Source organism: Nicotiana sylvestris, chromosome 2, assembly GCF_000393655.2.
Source record: "Nicotiana sylvestris chromosome 2, ASM39365v2, whole genome shotgun sequence".
Lineage (NCBI taxonomy): Eukaryota > Viridiplantae > Streptophyta > Magnoliopsida > Solanales > Solanaceae > Nicotiana > Nicotiana sylvestris.
Window position 1 is genome coordinate 159,051,114 of NC_091058.1, and position 8,092 is coordinate 159,059,205.

Here is an 8,092-nt window from a genome sequence, read left to right on the forward strand (position 1 = left end):
TAAGAAAGTAAGAAGAAAGGATACAAATATGGATGAGTCTGGCTTTGCAAATTTGAAGATGTTGAGAAAGTAAGAATTATCAAACGATTGGTGCATTTGTAGGAGTTGTGTGGGTAGCGGAAGGGACGAACTAGTAGCGGTTTGTGGGCTTCTCGATAGTCGCATTTGACGGCGACCCTGGCACAATTTTTTTGGCATGGCATTTAATGCTTTGATAGGCTGATGTCACGGCGATGATGCCCTCAGAATAGAAGCTCAAAATCGTTTCCTATCGCTTTGTTCTAGGAAACGCGAGGACTATCTGTATACGGTAAAATCGGAGGGTCCGATTTCTCGTCATTAAGGCACTTCGGAAGATCACCTCGAAGGCTCGAGGCCACGGCCGAGTATCCTCCCTCGAGGGTCGTCGACACTCGACCTCGGGGCAGTAATGATCACGGTAATGGTAGAAATGGGGAGTTCCCAAGGCACATAGCTAGGACTGACAGAGCCTAGTGGACTACTCTAAACCCGAATTAGGGCATCATCTAGCTGTCCCATCCCCATATCTTTGTAATTATTGCATTTTTGTACTACGTTGGGACTCCCCTCATATATAAAGAGGATCCTTGTCATTTTGTAAACCTGTGTTTCTTCAGACGCTTCACACGAAATACACAAGAACATTCTCTCTGCTCTTTAACATAATCTCTTGATATTATTGCTTCCATTTATTATCTTCATTATTGTTCATCATTTTTGTTACTTATCATTGGCCATAAAGAGCCTTCGTTAATTTCATTATAACTGTTAGTCGCCCTTCAACTGCCCTCGATAGCTCCCAGCTAAACAACCAGAATCGACCTCGAGGCCACCGAATCGACAAGCTCAAGGCCCCGATTGCTAACCTATCGCTTGATTATCACCTTATTCCTAACTCTTATCTCGTTTCTAAGTCTCACACACAACATCACCGCTTAACAACTAGCATAAAAATAGATCACGTATTTTTAAAGTCTCATAATCAAATTTAATTGTTATTATCATTTTCGCGGTAAACAAACTGTCAGATGAAATTAGTTGGTGCAGGAAAGAAAATTACTTATCCTTGGACATATATAGGAGCATGAGGGTCAAAATTTTGTCTTGGTTTGCTTATCGTGATGAAAACATATTGATAGGCACTGTGTGCTAATATGTTTTGAGTGCTTTCCTTTTATTTAATATTCAAAACTAACTGACTTGCTTAATTCAAATTTGATCGTTGCATATAAGCACTCTAGAAATGTTAAAACTCCCTAATGAGTAATGATAAGTTCTTCATTCATATAATGAACCCACAAAATGGCTAATCTATATAATTAATCGCAATATTTCAGCAAGGGTTATGGTGAGTTAGATAAAATTTCTCTATTATTAATATTAGAAGTGGTCGTAGACTAGCTCCGAATATGAGAAACACCGTTAACATTTTCACCTTTAATGTGTTTTACATGGCACAAATCTAAATTAATTTGAGCTCCAATACGGATACATGGCATCAGATACAAAACCAAAAAAAAAAAAAAAAAACTCAAATGTTAATGGACCTACTCATCATGACGATTGTCAGAAGCGCCATACCAGACGATATTCTGCTTTTATATCACTGCACCTCACTAGTACGGCAGAGGGAGGTGGTACTAAATTTTACGTGTAACTTGGTTTACAGTTATTGTTTTGTGATTTGATAAGATATTTGTGAAACTTTTACACAGTAGAGACTAGTAAGTTTTACATGTTTGTTGTATGTAACAAATATTCTGAAAAGCTCTACTGTTGTATGTAGACGCGCTCTCCTGTTAACAATATAAATTTATTTTATATTTATCTACAATCTTCTTAAGTTTATCAATCTATTTTTAGTATAAACAGTACTCATCTGAATTTGGTTTTTAATGTGACTTTATTATATAAATATTTTTCGCACCATGCGTTAAATGAATAAAATTTAAACTTGTCTGTAATTAACTGACTTGTAAATGAGAGGAGTAAATTCATTGCTTTTTTTCTTCTTCTTTTAGAAACTAGAACAGACTAAAAGGGTACAATGTAATTGCTATCAACTTTTGTGTCTTCAGATTTCCATACTTTTGGACCCAAAATTTTTACAGTGCTCGTTGTCACGTCCTTAGTCTCAAACTAATTGTACGTGCGACACTTAACAAGTCGGTTACGATCTTACATAACTAGCCCACGTTCTTCCTATGCCAAATCAACCTTACCACACTCAGGATCACTAAGGAAATGTTAGAACACAAGAGAATTGCCAAAGGAAGTTTTTGTATTAGAGAGAACTTGATTGTTTTCCCGATAAATTTACAAATGAATGGTCCCTTTATATACTAGTCTCGTAGGGGCTAGTGCGTAAATATTAATTATTATACAAGTCCCTTATTATTTACAAGTGAGACCCCTCTCTAGAATTCTCTACTTAGCTAGAATCTTCCAAGAACTTTCGTAGCAAATCTATAGGGTTCTAGGATCTTTCTAGGAAAACCTCTATATTTCTCTAGAACTTTCATACAAGTTATAGCCTCTTTCCTATGTAAGCTTTCCATATGGCAAAAATATATGCCAAGTGGCACCTACGTGGCATTATGATGTGGCGGGCCATGACACTCTCCCCACCCAATTTTGTGTCGCCCTCGGCATAAAGCATCAACACGTATGCACATACCTTAGTGTCGTCAGAGATCTTTGTCCATTAGTCATGATGCTCTATGGAACAGTTTGCCTTCCCATATCACAAGGCACCGATCACCTTTCTTTTTGTCCCGTTTGTACTTTGGACAGCTAGCAATGATGACCTAGATCCTCTGCTCATCAGATGTCTCTCCTTGCTCTTGGCCTGAATCTTCCCATGACTCAACCAAGTCCAGCAATTTCTAAGCATCGGGTCCATGCTTCCACTCCCTATTTGGATACCCTCTGTAGTCGCAGCCTTGCTAGAAAAGTTGACTCCTTCTGCTTGGTGCATCATCTAAGTCTGATAGCGTGCCATCACTTTGTAACTCGCCATCCTCTTCAACTATATCCGCCCAACTTTTCTTGCTTCTACCATGCTCCATTTGTATGGTGCTAAGACACGCTTTGGAATCCCCTACTTTTGACTTAGATTCCAAGTGCATCCCCCCAATGCAAGAGGTCCCTCATGTGTCACCCTTGTGTGCCTGCACAAAGTTCCCGATCATTGCTGCAAGCTTCCCCAACTCTGGGCATTCACTTGCTCGATTTGATCCTTTACAGAAGTAGCACCCTCCCTTAGGCACGTACCCGCTACCATTTTTTGGCCCTTGCCATTCCTCTTGGACCCTTGTTCATTATGGTATGACCCCTTGACATTGCCCTTGTATATCTCGGCTATGCCTTTCTCGTTGTCCTTGTCATGATCTCCCCCCCCTCTTGGCATTGCCTTCTTTGGACTTGGCAGACTTCATCTTGAAGTCAACAAGGGACTCGACTACTAATATGGCCTCGTCCACGTTGGCTACTTGATGTCTTCTTAACTCTTGCTTTGCCCAATTTTGCAACCAATCCATGAAGATGAAGAGGGAATCTTCCTCGGACAACGACAGGATTTGCAGCATTAAGGTAGTGAACTCGCGCACATACTCCCAAATTATGGCCGTCTGTCGGAGCTCCCCTAGCTTCCGTCTAGCTTCATACACTACATTCACCGAGTAGAATTGCTTTTTCGGCTCCTTCTTGAACTGCTCCCATATCTCAAGCTTTCATAGACCGTTCTCCACGCCAACACACTTTTGACACCACCACATCGCGGCGATCTCTGAGAGGTACAACACAACAATGTTGATCTTGGCCTCGTCATCTCTCATTTTGTCGTGCTTGAAGTAGATCTCCAAGCGCCAAGTAAAGTTCTCCACTTCTTGTGCATCATGAACACATTTGAAAAACGGTAGTTTGGAAGCCTCGATCTTGGCCTTCCTCATCGCAACAATATTACTGTCTGCCTCGGTCACGCCAGTAACGACATGCTCCTCGAGTAACTCTATCTTTGCCTTCATTGCATCGATAGTACTCAAGGCCTTCATGAGTCTGCTTTCCAAGGTAGTGATGTTTGCCTTAGCTTCATCTCAGTCTGTGTATGTCCCTCCAAATCATTTAGGATACTCTCAATCTCCTCAAGAGTGTGTCCCTCAAGAACGCTAAGAGTACTTTCCACCTTCCCCAAGCGTTGGCCAAAGATCTTGACGGCGTCCATCCCCGCATTCACCTTCATCACCCATTCTTGATCGAGCAAGACGTCCTCTGGCAGAACCTCCACTTTATCATCGCTCTCCTCAGTGGCAGATAGTTCTTGGGATGTAAGCCCCTCGTTTGACATAATCTCGTGCGACATCTCCTAGCTCTTGTTGGCTGTGTTCCTCTTTTTGTTACGACGGTTCTTGCCAGCATCATCTTGGATGACATTGGCTTGAGTGTTGGCAACGTTAATTTCTCTGGCATTTGCCATTTTCTTAGTTGTAACGTTTGCTCTGGTACCACGTTGTCATGTCCTTAGTCTCAAACTAAGCGCACGTGCGACACTTGACAACTCGCTCACGATCTTGCAAAACTTGCTCACATTTTTGTTATGCCAAGTCAGCCTCACCACACTCAAGATCGCTAAGGGAATGTTAGAACACAAGAGAATTGCCAAATGAAGTTTTTGTATTAGAGAGAACTTGATTGTTTTTCCTGATGAATTTACAAATGAATGGCCCTTTTATTTACTAGTCTCGTAGGGGCTAGTTTGTAAATATTAATTTTTACACAAGTTCCTTATTATTTACAAGTGAGACGCCTCTCTAGAATTTTCTACATAGTTAGAATCTTTCAAGGACTTTCCTAGCAAATTCATAGGGTTCTAGTTTTTTTTTAGGAAAACCTCTATATTTCTCTAAAACTTTTCTATAAGTTCTAACCTCTTTCCTATGTAAGCTTTCCATATGGTAAAAAATATATGTCAAGTAATACTTATGTGGCATGATGATATGGCGGGTCATGACAGACGAAGAGCCAGGAGCTCATTCTCTTTAATTGATCAACACATTTGGACCAAGGTGAAAAGTCCGTTTCTAACCCCACATCCCTCTGGAAAGATGGTTTTGTCTTTACTTTCCAAGTCTTCGTCACATAATTAAAATTAAAGGACTAAAGTTATGGTCAACCATATTAGTAAAACATAAACATTCCTTGAAATGAAAGATCGGGTGGGCTAATGATCCTAATTGGATTCTTAATTAGAAGTTTATGTCCCCAATGAAACCTCCAAGGAGTCAAGTGGACCCCATTAGCTTAATTATGTCCTTTTAAGAAATTAAGAAGTATTATGTAATTCATTGCTCCTACAGTCCTAATAGTCAACAACGGAACTAAGAAATTCATACAGGTGGATTCAAAATATTTTTACTAGAATATCACCAAAGAATTGAATCTATGAGCTAGAGTAGTTTTTGATCTGTCTTTCATTAATATACGAGAATTTTTTCTTATGTAAAAAGAAATTATTTAATAGTTTATATATAAATAAATATAATTTTCATACTCACGGAATATAATTTTTCGACGAAAAGGATTTAATTAATTCCATAGCCTGAAACATAGCTTTGCTCCTGCCTACCACTCTCTAATTCTATAATGAATGTACGAGGCATTTTAGGGAAGTGCACGGTTAGCCACTAATAACACATGTATTTACTTTTAAGCCATCATTTAAAATGTCTTTAGTATTTAGCCATTGCTTTAATAAACTTTAACTGTCCGGACGAAAATACCCTTCTGCTCATGTCCTTAACTTTTGTACTTAACTTCAGGACTTCAGGACTACATGTCCTTAACTTTTGAACTTGTTGTCACACCTCCTTTTTACAATACACCCCCGTAAAGGGGTATTTAAGAGAGTTTTCCCAATTAAAGGAAAATCGAAACGAGATTATATTATTAAAAGTTTCAGAGTCGCCACTTGGGATAATTTTATGGTGTCCCAAGGCACCGGTTCAAATCCCTAATCGAGGAAAAGATTGACTCTGTATTACAGTCCGCGAATACAGAAATTCGGGTAAGGAATTCTGTTAACCCGGGAGAAGGTGTTAGACATTCCCGGATTTCGTGGTTCTAGCATGGTCGCTCAACTGTTATAATTGGCCTATTTGCTTGATTTTAGTACATGTTTCAGCCTATGGTGCAATTTTAACTTTATAACCTCTTTTATTTAATTATTGGGAAAGATTCAACGTCATCTAAAATACGTCTTGAACCAATGTCACATAAATGCACCCGCGGTCCACGACACATTTTGTCTAACGTTGTTGAGATTTAGATTTAGGTCACATAAATGCACACCCGAGTTTAAGGAAGTTAAATTAAATTACGCGCCTAAAGCAACTACGCGTTTGAGAATTGATTATTTTCCTAGAGATCAAGAACGCGTATAAAAAATTCAAGTATTATGGAGTTTCTTTATAGAAGTACATATAAGACAATCTAAAAATTAATTAAGAATACGAATACACATTATTCAAATTTGGAACTACAAAAACAACTCGTCTAGAATGAAAACAATCTAGATTAATCAAAAACCGTTGTTCACTTACATATTTTTACTCAATTAAACTAAAGATAGCATCCATATGGCATCAAAAATATTCAATTATCTTAAAAGAAAAAAAACATCGCTAATTAGCATGCACACCACAAACAAGATCATTGAGGTTTATCCATAAATCCAAGGATACAGAGTACTGCCAAAGAAAAGGATTTTCACATTCATATAGAGAAGAAAGGACAAACACTTTCCAATACCACAAATTCTGTCCAAAAAATTAAAAGACATCTGCTGTAGCAACCCTACAACAACATATCTCCTCAAATCTAAACTTAAATTATCTATCTTTAATTCTATAGATACAAAGACCAAGCAGATATGTACAACACAAGAGTAAGGGTGTGAGCAAAGCAAAACCTTGTTGCGCCATGCCTTTCCAAGTGACTGTAATTAACGTGATAACATTCATCCAAATTTACACTAGAATGCAATGGATCAAAAATATCAAAAAGTCCATTCATCTGTTCATGGCTGCAAACTTAGAAATTCTATAAATTACAATCATGTTCATATTGCGTTCATATTAATTACAACAGGAACACTTATGCGGACAACTATGCCTCTTTTCTACATGGATTTATACTAATTTCACGCACCAGAGTAATTCAAATTCAATCAATTGGGCAGGTGATATTGTAATACATTTCGGACACATGAAACAGATAAAATTACTACAAATTCATGGTATTATAGCACCAAATCAACGATTACATAATCTGAATCAAGCTCATACCTCAAAAGCAACGTAGAGATTTCCGAATAGCTAAATAAAATCAGAGCAGGTGAATCAATAGAACAGGAACAACCCAAACAATAGTGGATATCAGTTATATATCTTAAATAGCACTCGGATTTCCGGAAATTATGAAGCAACAAAGCAGAAGTAAAAAATAGCCTTGAAATCCCTCCTTTGTTCCTGTTCTTTTTTGTTTTGGTTTTTGGACACTCATCTTGGATTTTCAGATCTGGATCGTGAGATTTTTAGTAAAGAAGCAAAGATTTGTTTTGTTTCTTGTTGTTCAGTAGAGAAGAAAAATCCGCCGTGGTTCAAGGGGTAAGGTATTTTTTTTGGTATTTTTTATTAGGTCTCTAATGTGAGGGATTTAGGGTATAAAGAGGGTAAAGGGTTAATGGGTCAATGGTCTGGGCCTTTAAAATGGTCTAGGGATTTAAATCAAATGGGTTGTTCCAAGCTGGCCCAGTCCGATTTTGAGCTTCAAAATAGCCCTTTTGCCTTTCTTTGTTTTCCTTTTCTTTTCTTCGATTTTAAAATCCAATTAATTAAAATCCTAAATCAATCTATTTTGTAGAAATTAAAATTCTTTATTTATTTTTAACACTAAAACAACTAATTAACTTAAAACTAAAGAAAAATACTAATTTTAAAGGCTAAAAGTTAAATATGTAAAAATGACAATTTTTAGGATTTTTTCTATGATTTAAAAATATTAAAAATGCATGAAA